At 43.1% G+C, this 20,079-nt stretch overlaps 1 long non-coding RNA gene across 1 annotated transcript in view; it reads left to right on the top strand.

Moving 5' to 3' along the window:
• LOC147017023 (uncharacterized) overlaps positions 1 to 14,411 on the top strand; it is a 74,109-nt gene extending 59,698 nt beyond the window's left edge. The window contains exons 3-4 of the long non-coding RNA XR_015049709.1: positions 10,831 to 10,994; positions 14,227 to 14,411. This is a non-coding gene — a long non-coding RNA (uncharacterized LOC147017023). The remainder of the gene's footprint in view (positions 1 to 10,830; positions 10,995 to 14,226) is intronic.
• Positions 14,412 to 20,079: the final 5,668 nt, after the last annotated feature.

The following is a 20,079-nucleotide window of genomic DNA, read 5'->3' on the forward strand; positions in this document are numbered from 1 at the left end:
TGCCTAACCCTAACCCTAACCCTAACAGCTCTAACAAGCTGTTAGAGAACAAACCCTAACCCTAACAAACCCTAACAAAACCCTAACCCTAACAAACCCTAACCCTAACCCTAACCCTAACAAACCCTAACCCTAACCCTAACCCTAACAAATCGACTAACCCTAACCCTAACCCTAACCCTAACAGCTTATGCATCAACATAATGCATGCAACGCTCAAATAATCATTTCAGTTTTGGGAGTTTGTTTGAGAATTTTGCTTCCGATGAGCTTATTAATTGTGGTTACATGTCAGGCACAATTTTCAGCATTTTGCAATCAAAAGCGCAGTTTGGCGTTGCACAAAGCCCTGCGTACATCTCATCGCGGCACCTTCCTGGGGGAATAGGGTCTCTGAAGAGAGTCATAAAGGCTGCCACAGGCCTAAGGTCTTGGAAGTGCCGCTGCTTTTGACAGCATCCCTGCTGAGATTATGGTGCAAGAAAAACAGGGGCAATGACCATTCTACGCAACATCATTATCCCCACTTGGGAGCTAGCAGTCATATTTAGACGGGGCAGATGGGGAGGGGGGATCCTTGGCCTGTTGGTCTGGAACTCTTTTATTGGAAGCCTCCAGTATATGTCATAACTCCCGCGACATATCTTTCCCAAGCAAGTCCAACAAAGTCCTTGGCTTCACCGGATTCTGGACCAGGTGGAAGAGCTCATTGCTCTCGTGTCATTCGGCAACTTTTCCGAGGCCTGTAATAAGAAATGACATCTGGAGAGAACCCTGGTGTTACAGGTGCTGTGCCAGACTGATTGATGGGCTGAGTAGGCCCCGCTCCCTCCAATATGCTCGTGGAGGAGCGTGCACCATATACTCAGAGGATTTGGGAAATGTACTTCTGCACATCGAGAAGATAACGAGGACTCTTCCAGTTTTGCCTGCACTCACATCAAGTGCCTATCGCGGGAAGCAGCCGAGCCTCCTTCCTGGCAAGTCTCTTGACCATGCCACAGGACAAAACTTTTAAAAATACATGCACGGCCATGTCCTATATGCAAAACAAGGCCAAAGGAGGGAAAGGCAGAGGAATAGCATTCCATAGTCTGAAAGTATATCATTCTCCAGGGAAGCTGAACTCCCTTCATTCTGATATAGTGAGAAGAAAATTCTGTTGCTTTTTTCTCCCCCCCCCCCCCCCCACACTCGGTGCCATCACCATGTGGTGCTGCTCTCTGAAAGACCCACACAGCAACATGTCAGAAATGACATTTGTGATGCAACTCAGTATGTTTAATGCAAAAAACCAACTTGTCAATAAGTAAGTTATTTCTGCTGCTTCACCAGACGTTAAGTACAAGGTGCATGACGCCGCGTGCATTTGGCTTACATTGCATCTCAATGTCATTCATTTGAATTCTATTAATGAGCATGATGATTGGAAGGATGGCTCAGAGGTCGCTGATCTTGCTTTTGAAGATGCATCCAGATTGACTATAAACTCTCGTCCTGGTGATTCACAAGCACGGAGTTGCATTCTTCGGATGGGGGATGTTTAGCCAGCTGTCTTGTGTGCTAGCATTCGCTTGGGGACATTAAAAAAAAAATCCCACGATGCCTCTTGAAAAGAGCAGCTCATGGTGTGATTGTACCATGGAAAAATTCGTGGTTCCTCCTCTGCTTGAAGGCTGCTTGGGAAGCACCCTGCGATGGAGTAGCGACATATCCAAGAGACATTTTCACAATATTCTCTACATAAACGGAAGCGCTGCAGAGACGTTAATTACAAAACGGTCATTGTGTCGAAGCAGAAACTATTATGATTGTTATTTTAATAATCATTATAATCCAGTGTTAATGAACATCAAATCAAATTAAACTTGCGAGCCCATTCCCTGCACAGCTTGAGGTTGGATATTGCTGTGTGTGTGTGTGTGTGTGTGTGTGTGTGTGTGTGTGTGTGTGTGTGTGTGTGTGTGTGTGTGTGTGTGTGTGTGTGTGTGTGTGTGTGTGTGTGTGTGTGTGTGTGTGTGTGTGTGTGTGTGTGTGTGTGTGTGTGTGTGTGTGTGTCCAGGCAATACCTTTTTGAGCTCTCGACATCAAATTTTCAACAAACCATTTATTATGAGAATATGGAGAAGATAATTAAAAACTGGATCAAAATGTGAAAGGGCAAAGTCTATCAATACTATAAATAGCCCACATTTGTCCCACTGCAGCGCGTCAAGCATGAGACGAACCGTGTTTTTATTTGCCTCCTTGTTTATTTATTTACCATGAGCAAATACAACCCGTCGCTTCGCTGACGAGAATATTAAGGGTGAGGGGGTGGAGAAGGGAAGGGGAGAGGAGGATTGGGGAAGAGAGGGAATAATAGGGAGGAAGGGGGTATTCTGGACATGTATTTGATAGGGGGGTTTGAGGGAAAGCGGGGGGGGGGGAGAGCGTAAAAAAACTGCTGAAAAAAAGAAGCTTTCGCTGATCCATTTCGCACATTCTTTGGCACCCCTTCCTCTCCTCGACTTCCAGAGAGTTGTATGGTGGAGGGGGGTTGGGCGAAGGATAGTATGAGGACAGGGAAGGCAGTGTGAGGGGGATAATGCAGTGTGAGGGGGATAAGGCAGTGAGAGGAAGGTGGAAGGCAGTGAGAGAGTCAGGGGGGGGAGTTAGCATGAAAGGTGAGAAGGCAGCACGGCGGGGGAGCGTAAGGGGGAAGGCAGTGTGAGGGAGGGAAGGCAGCTTAAGGGAGAGGGGAGGCAGTGCGAGGGGGGAGTTAGTATGAGAGGTGGGAAGGCAGTGCAGGGGGAGGCAGTGTGAGGGGGAGGGGAAGGTAGCACGAGGGGGATTGGAATGTAGTGCAAGGGGGTAGGAAGGCAGCGTAAGTGGGGGGGGGGTTGGTAGCGTGAGGAGGGTAGGAGGCAGCATGAGTGCGGCAGGAGGCAGCATGAGTGGGGGAGGAAGCAACACAAAGGGGTTGAGGGCAGCACAAGAGGGAGGAAGACAGTACGAGGCGGGGAAGGCAGTGCGAGGGGTGTGGAAGCAGCACGAGGAGAGGGGAAGGCAGTGTGAGAGGGGGGGATGCAGTGCAAGGAGAGGCAGCATGAGGGAAAGGGACCGGCGATAAAACACGCCCAAACAGCAAACCGCTGGGTTCCATTTATAACTTTGCTGGAGCACTGAAAAAGCCACGCTATCTACTTGGCAAATTCAAAACTAAACCATCACTCTTAACAGTCCAGAGGTATAGGGGTGAGAGGGAGGGGGATCGAGGTGGGAGGGAGAGGGGTGGGAGCTGGATGAGAGAGGAAGGGGTCGATAGAGAGGGAGAGAGAGGGATGGGGTGGCAGGGAGATGGATAGGTGTGGTGGGGGGGGGTGAGACAGAGAGGGAGCTTGAGACAGGGAGAAGGTTGAGCGATGGAGAGAGTTGAATAGGAGTGGGAGAGACACAGAGAGAGAGAGGGATGGGAGGGAGAGTAAGAGGGGTGGGAGAGAGGGGTGGGGGAGAGGAGAGAGAGAGAGAGGAGGGGGGTGGATTCCGGCAGATGGGATGTCCAGTTTAATGGCACCCACATTGGTGAATCACTCTGCCTGTAAAACACTGGGATGACAGTTTATAGCTGGGTCAGGATTCAAACCTCGGCTAGAAAGTTTAGAGCAAGCATGCATACCTCTCAACTATCCTGCCATAATGGTAACGAAATATTTCATCATTCTTATTTGTATTTATCGATGGTGAAGTGACCACAGAACAATGTGGGGCCATCGCAGGCGAGTGACCCTTGAACATTCTTCAAGTCGATCAATATACAGTATTCAGTGACAGTGCAAATATAGTAGAGTACTCACCAAGTGGCTTAAGCACTCCAATGAAATGGTTGGTAAGGAACGGCTTGCTTGGCAAGCAATTAGCAATCCTCAAACTGTCATATTAAACACACACCTCCCGGAGACAGACGACATATCAAATTTGTCTGAATTGGACAAATGGACACTGTTGTTTTTTAGCAGTCTGAACTGCTGCTAAGTTCAATTGTGGAGCTAAATTTTGTAATTCAGCTTAGTTTAAGAGATTCTTGAGGTTATGGCATGTGCAGAAAAGAAATAAAGTCACGGATGCTGGCATCTCTGGGTGTTATAAGCAATGCAATGTATCCAGCGATTTGTAGGTATGATGAAGAGGCATTTGATATGAGTGAGGAAAATGAAAAAAAAACTTTACCGTTCAGAAATCGTTGCGGCTTGTTCCAAATCAAGTCATAGTTTAGCAGGCCAAGAAATAATGGCGGCTTCAGACTCCAGCGAGAGTGAGGTGGCCGAGGATGTGCCTGATAAAGGATATAATTAAATAAGGCCATTAATTATATTCAAAGGGGTGTTTTAATTAACCCAAACACTCAATTTTCACTCATGCACTTCCTTGGAGTTTCTTTGGTATGCATGCAAAGTTTCAGGCTGCTAGGTTTCATGGTTTTGGAGTTATGGAGGACACACACACACACACACACACACACACACACACACACACACACACACACACACACACACACACACAGACATTTGTTCATATAGACTGAGCTTCAGTTTGTTTGTGCAGGCCATAACATTTTTACTAATCGAGTTTTTGTCATCAAATCTTCAACAAAACTTTATCTATGAGAATGTGGAGAAAACAAATTATTAAAATGTGTAATTTTTTTAAACTGTCGTTTTTGTCAAGTTTATTTTGAGCAGAAAGTGGATGCGGATGAGTTTGCATTTTGAGATGCTTTCTATTTAATTTTAAAATGCAGCGCACTCTCGTGCTTTTCAAACTAATAACTGAGCAAGTAAAAGGCTCACGACTGTTTGAGAGGTTTGAATGCAATCAGAGATGCAAAAGCTTCATATTAATTATTTATTGTGCTCATATTAACAATGTAGATGACAGAACGATTTAGTCGTTATTGAGCCAGAATAATTGCTTACCAAAGCTGTGAGCCATCTGATTTATGGGTTCTAATACCGACAGAATTTGATCTGATTTGAAATTCCGTTTGGTTGTATGGTGCATGCTGATGTTTGCAGCAGATAATAAGCAGGTTGGACAACCTGCTTACCATCTTTACTCATCAGAATTTTTAATGGTCTGCAAATGTCACGGTGGCCAGATGAATCTCACAGCCTTATAGATGTGGTTCAGTTACACTCTTCACTCCTCACTCGAAGGCTTCAAGCACCAACATCTCATGTCAACTCGTATCCCTACTCATGATCTTCTCTATCCCCATTACCCTGCACCCAATGAGCCCTCTTACTTGCAGCTTACTGTGTTTCCTCCCCTCCCCTCTCTTTCCTCTTTTCCTGTTCATTCTTCCCCTGTTTGTTTCGTCCATTCCCCTATGTCACCGTGCTCTTCCATGAGCCTCGATCTTGAACAAATTGGATATTGAAGCTTCACCACCAAATGTTAGTACAATCTATGGGACACCAAGCTTAACATTGCTCCAAAGTAGGCAAATTCGTTGATGCAATGTCCTACCTGCAAAACACCGGATTGACAATTTATAGTGGTCAAGAATGAAATCCAAACAAGGCAGTTCGAAGTCTATTACACCACTTCTGAGCTATCCTGTTAGCCCATATTGCAATGAATCTCAATGAAGTTCATTGTCCAGGTAATCAGAAGAATTGCCTGAAAGATTTTCTTGGAGGACTTGCAAAACCTTCGCACCCTATTTCACAATGTAATTAGAATGTCAGTTTTATCTGCACTTCATTAAATCAGCGTTTGGAAGACTCTCCTCCTCTGCTTTACACTTGAGAATTTGGAGGGTGTCAGTTCAAGGCCCTTTTGGTTTGAGAGGCATGGAAGGTGTTGGAAAATTAGTACACAAGGTCAAGCGATCATGAGATTGTAAAGGATATAGAGGGATTTGTATTTTATTTCCATGAGACAAAGGTTAATTATGCATTGGTTAAAAGGGAATTGTGTGCTATTATTTGTCGGCTAATAAATACGTTGTTGTTGGATCAAATATTTGACATTTCAGGATGGAAACAATCCATTTCATCCTATTTTACATTCATTGCAATTAACATGGAAATAACTGTCGAGCTGTTGGAAGGCCAAATGTGACATAAGTGGTGTCCTTGTAAAAAGCAGCAAGTTTTTAAGTGGAAAGTGTCTAAGCTTGAAAACATTCTAGATAAGGCCCAAGTGGCCATATGGATATTTATTATGTATACACTTGGAGGGTGGAGGGGTTGAGGGGGGGGCTAAATAAAAAATGTAAAATTTAGCAAAGAAAGGAGAATGATGAAAGAGGGAAAATCTTGGGGATAAGTAAAAAAAAATGCTTGAAAGGAGATTGGAGTAAGAAGAGAGAAGGGAAGGAGACTGCATGGAAAAACAGTAGTGGTCAAAATTCCAACATATGTGTACATACTAAATAGATGGCCCTAAAATTAAAATATTGGTTGTGAATAATCTTATCCAATCATCAACGATAACATACTCATTATCGGCTGTCTTGTTATGACCCTTTTCTCACGTTCTACTGGTACGTGACCTGGATCATGGTTGCCATGGCACAATAAACAGGTAGGCTGTGCCTTGCCTTGGTTGGAGGCCTCATAAAGTCTATAGTCAATTGATAAAATATTGTTTGAGGCAAAGTCTGCTCTCTCCTGGTCATTACAAAATTGCTGGAGTAATGTGCTGATCTTAATCGCCCCAGAATTTCCAAGTTGCAATTGATGGAATTGAATGTCGTGCATGGGTCCTTGTTACCGCGTGAACCTAATGGCAGTCACGACCTAATGGGACCTTCCTGCCAAGATGGCAGAGCAAGAAGGCAACTTCCTGAACCACAAGTAATTGATAATGATGAAAGGAAAATAATTATTACAATAAAATATGGCCATTTACAATAAACCACTGTGCACACATATTGTTAAGAATTTGGAAGCCTTGTGCACACAGACATTCAGGTCCCCATAGCTCAGTTATTTTGATAAGTAAATGTGGATAGATAGCTCCCTTTCCCTTGGTTAATGGGTAATTAAATGTTCATGCACTGCGGAGTTATTTTGACAGTCAGGGTTTTCTTTTCTTTTTACATCAACGATAACTACAACAACACGCCTTCACCTCGCTTCCTCACACCGACGCCATTGCCTACCTGCGTGTCAGCACGTACGTGGGCGGAGTTCACAAGGACCTGACGTCGCTCTCGCCCAATCAGGAAGATGCGAGCGAGTTCGCCGACGGTCGACCAATAGGCGCAGGCCACGCACGAGGAACCGCGCCCGAGAAGACAATGAAGGAAGAGAGAACAAACAATCTGCGCCGCGTCTTCTCGAGCGCATGTCGTCGCTGGCGCTGGTCTGGTCTGCTCGACGCTTCTGGTCTCGTGTCGCCTCTGGCGCTGGTCTGGTCTGCTCGACGCTTCTGGTCTCATCCTGGTTCGCTCGTCTCGTCAAAGACCGCGCGAGGCGGGAAGGTCCCTTTCGTTTCTTTTGGGTGTGCGTCTGTCTGTGGGCCCGTCTTTAAGTTGGAACTGTTAAGTGATTTTTGCCTTGTACATACTGCATTTCTTATCGTCGGATAACTCTGCCCTTTATGTGTTCCTTCCCCACCTATTGTAAATAAATATCCATTTGTTGAATGTATCAGCTCGTTTCTGTGTTTTCTTCATTGGTTTAACACCAATATCAGCTCGTGTTGGGTGATTAAAAAGGCCGTTGTTGATGTAGAAGTACATTTGGACCGACGGGACCTCGGTAACCATCCGCTCGGGTTACGCACAGATCGAGCACGGTGATGACTCATCCCATTCGAGCCCCATTGAGGGTGTGAATACTCGATAGTTCTCCACGTGGGCCTCTAGGTATTTTGAAGTTTGGCAAATAACCCTGTGCCCACGTGGTTGATTTATTGACGATTCACGGTCCATGAATCCTGTACCTTCGGAGTTATCCGAGGGTAACGATCTGAATTCTGGGTGTTCGGTGGAGTCGACTCTGCTGCTTCAACTAGCGGTCGCGCCTGTCGCCGATACCCGGCCCACAGCAATATAACTACCATGCACAAATAATGACGGAACTCAACGAGACACAGAACATGTACCTAAGGCGTTCAAATAAACTCCCCCAAACTATGGCCACAGAACCATACAAACGAAGGGTTAGTCAGGTAATAAGGGATGCAAATACATAAATCAAAAGTTCAGGGAGAGGATAAGAAACAAATAAAACAAAAATAAGTTCCAGGTGGAAGCAAAGATGGCTACTGGCAGAGCAAATGTTCTGCACTCTGGTTTTGGAGAATGGTCTCACTCGCAGCCTATGCTGGTCCCTCTGTACCATTAATATTTGAGCCACCTCCACTCTCCCTGGCATGTCTCCATTGCTATAGAGCTCTGGCACATGGACCCGACTCTCAGGCAACTCAGGACTGTCGCTCTCAACTCTTGGACCCCACTCACAGGCTCTATCATTTCTCCTGCTGAGGCTCTCCTCTGGCCTGAGCTCTTATTTGTCCTCTGAAAAAAACTGACCCAGAACATTCCTGCATGGAACTGAGCTTCAGTCCCATTGAAACATGTCTCTGGTGCTCCACCCTTAATACCTGTGGACCGAAGCACACCTTTAGTGCCCCATCAATCGTAATCAGCCAAATTCTCTGTGCCAGCATAGAATCACAGAGAATGATGATAAAATAATAATAATAATAATAATAATAATAATAATAATAATCATAATAGCAAATGGGGAAGGTTGACAGAAAGGGAAAACCAGCTCGTTGGGACATGTGGACAGATACTCTATCACCATGATATTTGCCGACGTATGCCCGTTCACCAAAGTTTCCACACATGTGGTAGTATGTACTTTAACATAAATACACAAGGGGAGTTACCACTCATTTTCGTGCCTCAGTACACTGGTTATAAACTTCACAGACTGCCCATTTGATCTTGAGAAGGTAGTTAATATTTTTTTATAGTCTGTCTGTCTGAAAATCATTCCAAACAGGAAACGTACTGTTTCTAAGGATGTTGTAAAGGACACAAACAACAGGGCACGAAGAACTAATGTAGCATGCTAAATAAGATGGTGTAAAAGAAGCTGCATCAATGGTGATAAACTTCCAAAAATAATCTTCCACAACATTTAAAATCTCTTTTTTTTAAAGGAGAACACAAATCACCTTTTTGTCACTTTCAAAAACCTTCTGTTTTAGCAGGAGTAAGAAAAAAAATCATTTCCTGAGGCCAGAGTAACTATGAGAATCAGAATTCACGCATCTTGCCTTGAAGGCAGAATAACTGTTTGAGATTCTGCATTCTGACAAATATGGTGGCGCATGGTGCTGTAGGTTACCATCATGCCTGTTATGCAAGGTTCACAAACAAAATGAACATACACCGTGCTCGGAAAGGCAAAACAAGAGCTTAAAAGACTTCCCATGTCCTTTTTCTCAAGATTGCATGGGATAAGGTCTTCATGTATTTGTCCATCTGTGTCTTTTGTGTTTTTATGTTCAGATTTCTTTTCACGGAGAGTAAAGCTGAGTTATCTTTCTCATTACTTTTGAGAGTAAAGTGAAGGATTTCTAATCTGTCTATTGCTGCATTACCTTACCATCGGTATTAGTTGTACAAGTTAATAGTAATGAGCTATGAATGTGGATGAATAACAAAACAACAATTGTGTTTTTACCCCGTGCGCACAAAGCAAAAAGAGGGAGGGGTTCAGCAATATTGGTTCACTTTGTCTGTCTGTCTGTCCTCAGACGCCAGTTTATGATTGAGGAACAACTTCATTTCAATTTAATGTTATATTTTGAACATGAATCGGAACATAAATCAGAACATGAACCTCAACTTTAGCAGTACTTTGCCTCCGAATTTGTCCTGATCGCACGTGTGAATTTGCCCTGATAATTTTTTTGTCAGTCTGTCTCTGTCTGAAAATCATTCCAAACAGGAAACTTACTCTTTTAAGGAAGTCATAAAGGACACAAACAATAGGCACGAAGAACTAATGCAACATAATAAATACTAGCATAACCCGCGCTCTGCGCGACATGTTGGGGTGGGTGTGTTTGAAAAAGGAACTGATGCAGAGTATCAGTAGTAATTTTACTTTAATGCAGTAAGTGGAATACGATTTCACTGTTTCAAAACCATTTTATTTATTCTTTTTTTGTACCATGCACCTAATATGGTCTTTGAGATAATGTAAGCCGAATATCACGTTAATCGAGCGCAGAACAAAGTCGAAGATAGCGCGACACGAAACCACAAACTCGGAAATAATATATAAGATGGTGATATCATAGACGCTGCAACAACAGTGGTAAACTTCCTCATTTTTTTTTTCTACAACCTTTGAAATCCTTACTTTATATCAATTGAATTATATACTTTAACACTGTAGAACACAAATCGCCTTTTTGTCACTTTCAAAATCCTGTTTCACAGGACTTGGACGATATATTATGGCATTTTACATCATCATGACCAATTAAATTTGATGCTGGGAGACCTTGTGTCCTTTTTTTTTCTCAAGACTACATGGGGTAAGATGTTCTATGAACTCAGTAATTTTAAATAGTGCTCAGTAGTTAAATTAACTTCTTATGAAAGGACTGGCCGGTTCTTCTTTCTTCTGAGCACGTCCACGGTGTGAATTTAAAATTGTGCAAAGTAAATTAATGATGACAGTTTCAAAGGCGAAATCAATCGGCTAATCCTTTTGATTAATGTCATGTCAGAAAGAGAAGGTATTTTGGACCATCCGGCTATGGTGCACCATTACCTAGTGAAAATTAATTTGACATTTTTGCCACATCGAGGCTGCAGCAAGTGACAACGCTCTTGATGGAGCATCGGGGTGATCAGGACAAGTTTTGAGCATTTCCTTGGCTGAGAACCATTCCTAGAAAGGACAGCAACGCATCGCAGAGTGCAGAAATTTCCATCCTGAGCAGCTATGAGAATCAAACCTACACAAGTGAAGGTAATGCATCGCTCGGCTTTATCAACCAGCCGCTCCAACTGTTGTGATTTCATTGAGAAGTCACAGTCATTGTTGTAGTTATTTGTTTCTGATCTTACTTGGCTAGATTATTTCAAACTTTTCATTTCGATAACGTTTTAAAAATATAATTTCCATGTTTGCAGTTTCCACTGAAGATCTTCACGATTTAATGAATTTAAAAAAAAAAAATTGTGGCATCCTGATTGAGTTCTCAAGAATAAGTACATCTCAAGTTGGAAAAAGCGAATTTGAACTCATCAGGACTCAATTATTTCCAACTATTTAATGGATTTCAGAATCATTAACGCACGAGCGTTATATTATTGGGTTCCCACAGTGTTAATCGAACCTAACTTGTTCATTAAATCGTAATATTAATTTTTTTGAGTGAAGAATCCCACTATTCACAATACCAACCGTGCACGGACAATAATTTATTCTCCAAGAGCAATTTCATCGTGGTGGATTTGTTTTATTAACACGCATGTAATTTATGCAGTCATTGGAAGTGCTGGAAAAAAAAAATAAAATGTCAATAAAACCTAATTGTGATGTCAATAATGTTATCATCGCAAATATTGCCTTTCCACTTCGCAATTACATCAAACTACGAATTAGCCACACCGTCGGATGCACTTGACAGCATTTCCACAGAGAGGCAGAATTAGTGATTTGTGTCACTAACCCTGCGACTAATAGCCACCGGCAATTTGTCATAATGGAGAAATATTAATACGTCTTCCGCACGCGACCTTCAGTTGACATTTAATGCGCGGCGAATCAGACAGCTCATAATGGCGAATCAACAGCGTGAAGCCAAGGCAGACAATTATCTTTTTGTTCTCGGAAGCATTTCCTCCGAGCGGGATAATTCATGTCGCCGAGGCAAATTTATGAAAAGCAATTCCTCTCAGCAAGCGTAAATGAAGCCATGAATAATTCAGGAGGCGAACGGGAGCTGTCAAGAACGCTTGTGGGTTCTCTTGTCATCTGAAAATGCGCAATCCCACTTTTTAGAGTATTGTCGAAAAAATATGATTGCTTTGATGAAGTCGCTGCGGATGCTTTGCCCACGACCTCTGCGGCACAAACATTGCAGGAGGGTGATTACTGAGAAAAGCATCTTCATTCCCATCGTCGTCGGCACATCATTATTCAACCCCGCAGGAAGAGCCGCAGCATTGTAAGTGCAAATGCGTACTTGGTATGTAAGTCCAAACAAATGTGGAACCAAAGGGTGCTGATTAAAGATCATCTCAGAAAGGGAGCTTGTCATCTACATGTCTCGCAGGTTGGACATGAAGTATATACAAGGAGCCGGTAACGTAATGGGGGGTGGTCAGGCCACCCTGGGCTGAGCGAGGTGAAAATAATTTCAGATCGGACTCTTTAATGACTGTTAGAGCGTGGGATATTGCACAAAATATCTGGAAACATTCCCCTTGGTCTTCATGAAATCCGTACAGGGTCCATCACTTGCCACTCATGGGGCAGAGACAGCTTTCACTGATGAAATCCTACCTGGAGAGAAGTATCTTGCAAGCTCTTAAGATGCGTGAAAGCTTTCACAAGAGAGCAGAGACAAAGGATATCGTCACATTTTCTCTGATGTGAAGTTCAGTGACATGACCGTGAGAACGCTGCGATATTTTGCTTTTGTGTCAAAACGACACGACCCTTAGCAAGGAAGTGAATTAGTTTGCAATATTAAACTCTAATTATGGATGGCGTATTTACAATTGCTTTAGGGAAAATAAGTAAATAGGTCCCTTGATGAAAAATATGGAGAAGAGCTTGTACTGTTGCAGCAGTCCTACATGTTGTATCAGTAGCTCAGATGGTACTTTCACCCCTCTTTGTTTTATTACCTCCTCCTCTGAAGGTGGATGGAGATTTGTTTTCACCTCTGTTTATTTGTCGCTGAGCAGGATATATCTCAAAAGGTTATGGATGGATTTGACCGAAACTTGCTGGACAGATTGGATGTGTGACAAGCACTTGTCAAATTGATTAGATTTTGGTGAAGATCCAGATCCGGATACTAGAGTTTAATTTTTACGTAATTCTACACCATTGAGAGATGGGGCCAAAAACGATCTACAGCATGATATCTCAAAACGTTGTCGATGGGATATGACAAAACTTGGTGGATGAGTTGGTTCGGTGAAAAGAAGAAGCTGATTGGATTTTGGTTAAAGTCTGGATGCAAATCCGGCCTATCAATGGGATACAAAATGTAAATTGTTCAGCCTGGCGGAGGTACGCGCTCTACCGATTGCCGTTTGAGTTTTACTTCTGCATTCGTGTTCTGTAGGTCATTATCGTCATCATCTATCCCATGATCTTACACCATGTTGCCTTTCCATGTTCAAATGGACTAAGTGGTGTACCTTTCTCCTCTCCATGTCAATTTATATTAGGACAGGAATTTGCAATTTGCCTAGGAAGCCAGAGATAACCCACTTGCTCTTTGTTGAAAGACTCTTCCTCTTTTGTTTTTTGATAGCTTTGGCTGTTGGCTCTCCGCTGGTTCATACTTAATTTTGGCTTTTCATCTTGGCTTTGGCAGTTTAATTTTTTTTTTTTAATGACATCCTATGACTCACCATGCATCTGCAGCCCTCCCTATACTTCCAGTTGGCTTCTGTTATCAAGTACCAGCACTCCAGAGATTGTTCAATCTGTGGCAATGGGGTTATGGCAGATGGCATGGAGTAAATTTCATTTAACACTATAATGAAGATGATAAGCGCTACTTTCTCATTTGGATAGTTGAGGAATACATCAAGGGCATTTCCTTGAGTCAATTGGGCCATGTTGGGGTCCTAGGGTGTATTCCTTCAGCAGATAAGGAGAAGCTGGATTTTAATTTGCATAATGTTCCCAAAGTGTTGACTTTTTGTGCTTCGGCCTGCGATGTTGACTTTTTATTTTTTATTTGCCCTTGACAGCAGCCATTTAAGGAAGCGGTAAATTGTGAAATGGTTCAGAGGGGAAGACTGAAGCTTTTTTTGATAACCTTTTTTGATACTGTTTTGATAACTAGTTTTGATTATATATATATTTTTTTTGTTTCTTTTTTTTGCAACTCAACTCAGATATTTTGCCTTGCATTTCCTCTTATACATATTACATTATCCTCTTTCCTATTTAAACACTCATTACTTTGCTTTGCTTTTCTTTTTGCCTCATTTCATTTTCTCTTTTGCAGTTGAAGCCATTTACGAGGCCTTTTTTAGGGATAAAGGATGAAATGAAAAGGACATTGATTGAGGTATGCAAACTAATGTAAGGGGGAAGGTGACGTTTCGGGCATTAGCGCTTCATCGGAGCAAAAAGAGGAAAAGAGCTGATGTCGATCTTTGGTGCAATTCTTCAGATTCAGCCTCTTGGGGTTGATGGTCGAAGGAGACTCAATGTTGAATGATGAACTAGTCAACACTATCCTTCACTGGCAATATTAGTTCGTCGGCCCATCCCCCGTGCAGTGGGAGACTGGGTTATACAATTGTGTGTGTGTGTGTGTGTGTGTGTGTGTGTGTGTGTGTGTGTGTGTGTGTGTGTGTGTGTGTGTGTGTGTGTGTGTGTTCGTGTGCATGTGTGTGTGCGTGTGCGCGCGCGCCTGTGCCGTAACTTTTTTGCTATTTGAGATTTTGTCATCAAATCTTCAACAAAGTTTTATTATGAGATTATGGAGAAGACAAATTAATGATTTGCTTAAAATATCAAAAGGTCAACATCACATAAAATTGTCAATTTGCATCGAATTGACCTGAAATTTTAAGAATCTGCTTATTAAGTCACTGAATTGGTTCACCAATCCAAATCTAGAAGCCGATTGTTTTTTTTTAGATTGAAAGGTCAAAATGTCAAGGTTGCCTAAAATCGTCAATGTTTTTGTATTTTTTTTTTCATCATATTTAGCATATTTCATTTCCAGATGCTTTCTTGTTATTTTTGTGAACAAATTATTGATTTTTTTCCCACTATTTTTTGCATTTTATTGACTTATTTTTATAGATTTAATATTTCTTTCTCCACAAATTTTTTAATCTGTAAAAATGTTATTATATTCGACATAACGCATTGACGACTGTTTTTATCATAATGCAATCAAACTGGTTGAGTATTAACATGATTCCATTACAACTAGCATTGAAAAGAACCCTGGAAGGAACAAATCTTCAGTATCTTGGTTGAGGGATAAAAAGCAAACAAAATGGTGTTCAAGATGTGCCGGATATTGCCAAAGGCAATTTGGCCCATCAAGCCTGTATCCCAGTGAAATCTTTCTGGGAATTATTCCTTTGTTGGCTCTGTACGTTGTTTAAAAATCAGTCGATTAACTTTGCCCTTTACTTAGCCGGATATCTTCATGATCTTCATTTGGGAATATTATGCATCGAATCTCTTTTGAAAAGCTAATACAATATCACCACGGGAACCGCTTGAAGATCCATATGTAATGGGGGTATTGAAGGGCCATCGCATGTACTTTTACTCAAATTGATGAGACATTATTGTCAAATCGTTCTTTCTTTTTGACATTTTCCACCATTTATGACAATGCAGTGCTTGTGTTTGTGCAACTGAGAGGTTGGTGGTGAAGGGTGGTGCACATTGTTACTGTATATTGAGCAATAATACAGACACCGGAGGCAGTAGAGCTTTTTTTTTTACATCAATCTGAGGCTCGTGGAAGAGCATGTCCCTTACACAGACATCAGGTGACACCGAATACCATAAATGAGTTTTGAAACTGGGGAACCCCACATCATGAGCCAAGTGTTCAAACTCAGATCAGAATGGCAAACAGGCCATCCCTAGCCAACCCAAAGGCAAATTCATTGCTAACACAATTTGAAGTTTTGTTAATGAAATGCGACGTATTTGCTGAATGGATCTTACTCTTCCTTACTTTGTCAAGTTTGTTTATACCATTATAGCTTCCATTTACAAATAACTCATTATTTGCTATGACACACTGGAGGCAGTTGATGAGAAATGCAAAACCCACACTTGTGGAATTCCTTTTCTCTGGTGTAGTGGAGGAAAACATATGACATTATGGGAAAGTTCCATCAGGCTGAGATTTGCTCGTATGCACCAAGCTTGTTACACAATATATGCTCCATTTCAACTGGTGGCGCAAAGGGGAACAGGTGCATGGATGTGTGAAATGCAATACTCATGTGGTGATGGAAGGGTGGATGGAAAGGAAGAAGGGAGGGTGGTCAAAGGGAAATGATGGGTAGTGACGATTCAATGCAATTGCAATACTTTTGAATATTTTTTTCAATCTTTAAATCTCCAAGTTATGAGCTCATTTTATGTTGAAAATCTACCCCCTATGGATTTTTAGTTGCAGGAAAGGGGATGACATAACATGTCACATTGTCTCGGGGCCCACCGCTGACAAGAAGCTCTTTGCTGGAGAAAGCTGGGCCATTGCTTGGGTAGAACAAACAGTGGTTGCTAAAAGCAGGCGGCCAACATCCTAATGCCTTATGTTTTTTTATCCCTCCCATTTATTCCTTGTATCCCTCCTTCTCAGTCAATTGAGATGCCTCTCATCACAACCTGTTTGAAGCAATTACAAAAACGTTTTCCCACATTGCTGTACAGACATGTCAACATTGTGTTTGACACATTGAACTTCAAATAGAATTTCCATCTCAAAAGAAGCACAAAAGTAATTGACAACTATTGGTCAAAATAATGCAACATCTTTAACAAGGAAAGGCACAAATACAACGAGTAAAACAAATTAATGAGACTAAGTATAATACAAGAAAGTTTATTCATCCCCAAAAAGGGCGATCTTGTACAATATCAAGCAAAATTTCACTAATTGTGGTCCATTCACGGACACTTTAATGAACTGCGTGCCTTCATGCTTCATTTGCCATGGTTCAAATACACAAAAGAAACATTTCTATATAGCAAGAGGTCCTAGCCTGAAGCTACACCACACCAGGCAAATGGGTTTCCATTTTCCACGGAAATGGCACAGTGCGAATCGTGCGGAAAACAAGGTTTTGCAGTCTGCTCAAGGGCTCAGGAAGGACCAGCCATCAACACAACGTTGCAGCAACAACAACCTCCTGCCCACCATCCCTCCCACCACTCACCACCCAATCTTTCCAAGTACTCCATGTTGAAAGGTCAGATTTAATAAGCGACACAAGAATGGTGATTACGCTTTTAAAGTGTGCCATGCCTGGGGAGATGTTCAGTGTTAGGTGGAGCATTTTGAGCAGGTCCAAACTGATACTCCTATCCATCAAGTCGCACAATAAACAGCCCAGCACTCAAATTACAGCACACAACACGCAACTCAACAACACAGCATGCAACTTGATGTAACTCAACTCCACTGAAAGCAACTCCATGGAACTCAACTCCACAAAACTCAACTCCACAGAACTCAACTCCACAACAAACAACAGCGCAGAATTCAGCACCACACTCAAGAATTCAACGGATAGTATTTTTTTCCAAGAACAAATCTCAACATAATTCAACATCATGCAATAAAGTAAAATAAAGTAAGAATCCTTTCATAAACCTCCAAGCTCTGTGAGGTCCAACACACCCAACTAATATAAGCATGCAAGGATAGGAATGTTTTGAGAAATCTGATCAAGAATATGTCACCAGAAGTCACACACGTCTTGTCAGAAATACTGCAGAGGACGATATATGCATTATATATATATATATATATATATATATATATATATATATATATATATATATATATATATATATATATATATATATATATATATATATATATATATATATATGTCACGCTGAGAGAGTGGTCCATGCTCCATCACCCAGAGTGAGTGGTTCGTGCTCCTTCACCCAGAGCGAGTGGTTCGTGCTCCATCACCCAGAGCGAGTGGTTCGTGCTCCATCACCCAGAGCGAGTGGTTCGTGCTCCATCACCCAGAGCGAGTGGTTCGTGCTCCATCACCCAGAGCGAGTGGTTCGTGCTCCATCACCCAGAGCGAGTGGTTCGTGCACCATCACCCAGAGCGAGTGGTTCGTGCTCCGTCACCCAGAGTGAGTGGTTCGTGCTCCTCCCTGAGTGAGTGGTTCATGCTCCATCACTCTGAGTGAGGGGTTTGTGCTCCGTCACCAGAGTGAGTGGTTCATGCTCTATCACCCTGAGCGAGTGGTTCGTGCTCCGTCACCCTGAGCGAGTGGTTCGTGCTCCGTCACCCTGAGCGAGTGGTTCGTGCTCCGTCACCCTGAGCGAGTGGTTCGTGCTCCGTCACCCTGAGCGAGTGGTTCGTGCTCCGTCACCCTGAGCGAGTGGTTCGTGCTCCGTCACCCTGAGCGAGTGGTTCGTGCTCCGTCACCCTGAGCGAGTGGTTCGTGCTCCGTCACCCTGAGCGAGTGGTTCGTGCTCCGTCACCCTGAGCGAGTGGTTCGTGCTCCGTCACCCTGAGCGAGTGGTTCGTGCTCCGTCACCCTGAGCGAGTGGTTCGTGCTCCGTCACCCTGAGCGAGTGGTTCGTGCTCCGTCACCCTGGGTTTACTGAAGCATGTGGCGAGGCAGTTGTCGTGAAACAACTTGCCTTTGCCTCATGGAAAGCAAACCCAACTGAGGGTAATCTCATTTTGACAAATTTCCCTGACAATATCTGCTGCTCTTCCTTCGCTCCAATTGGTTCTTCTGACCACGTCCTTGTCAAAGTCGACATCTCTCTGGCTGTTATCAGAGAACCACCTCACCGCCGTCGAGTCTGGCATTTCACTCAAGCCGACTGGCAGGGTCTCCGAGCAGCCATCAAACTTACAGACTGGTCTCCTATCACTACTTTCTCAAACATCAACTCATCCTGGGAATTCTTTCAAAGAAACTTGCTCTCCCTCATGCACAGATTTATCCCCTCTCGTGTTCAGTTGTCTTACCCTTCCTCCCGCCCTTGGTTTACTGAAGCATGTGGCGAGGCAGTTGTCCTGAAACAACTTGCCTTTGCCTCATGGAAAGCAAACCCAACTGAGGGCAATCTCAGTTCTTTCCACAAAGCTCGGAACAAGTGTGTATCTACCCTCAGGAGAGCCAGAAAACAACATCTTTCTCATCTCAAGTCTGAACTCTCAAACCTCTCTCCCTCCTCAAAATCCTGGTGGCGTTTAATCAAATCTGTTTCTGGTGTATGTTCCCCCTCCATCCCTCCCTTACCTCAAATGGCCGCACTGCTGATTCCACACGTGATAAAGCTGAATGTCTAAACTCGGTGTTTGCAGCTAAATCTTGTGTCCTAAACCCATCACTATCTCTACCCACTTTACCCAGTCGCACCCAACTGTCCCTGGACTCTGTATCCTTTTCTCCTGACAAGGTGGAGAGCTTGCTTTCAAACCTCGAGTCAGATTCTGCAACCGGTCCAGACGGCATCAGCCCACATGTCCTCAAAGCTGGCTCTTCTGCTCTTGCTCACCCTCTATCTGTTCTATTCACCCTCTCGTTTGCCCAAGGTCATCTGCCATCTGCTTGGAAATCTGCTAACATCACTGCCCTGCATAAAAAAGGATGAAAAAACAGATCCCTGTAACGACAGACCAATCAGCCTTCTCCCAATCATCAGCAAGGTGATGGAATCCATCATCGCTTCAGACATGAAATCCTTCCTCTTCTCCAATGGCTTGATTTCCAATCATCAATTTGGTTTCAGACCAGGTCACTCTACCCTGGATATGCTGCTTCTGCTCTCCCATCAATGGATGGAGGTCCTCAATGCCAGACAGGAAATCCGAGCCGTATCCCTGGACATATCACGTGCTTTTGACACAGTCTGGCACCCTGCCCTACTCACCAAACTCTCTTCCCATGGTATTCAAGGCCATCTCCACTCATGGCTCGCAGACTTCCTCTCCTGTCGCAGTCAACGTGTGGCCCTAAATGGAGTTCTTTCATCCCCTCTTCCTGTGCAGGCTGGAGTTCCTCAAGGTAGCGTTCTGGGCCCTGTTATTTTTCTGGTTTTCATCAATGATCTCTCGGACTCTGGAAAATCCTCTATTTCTCTTTTCCGACGACTCCACCCTCT

Source organism: Eptatretus burgeri, chromosome 11, assembly GCF_056783735.1.
Source record: "Eptatretus burgeri isolate ZD-2024b chromosome 11, Ebu_testis_v1, whole genome shotgun sequence".
NCBI lineage: Eukaryota > Metazoa > Chordata > Myxini > Myxiniformes > Myxinidae > Eptatretus > Eptatretus burgeri.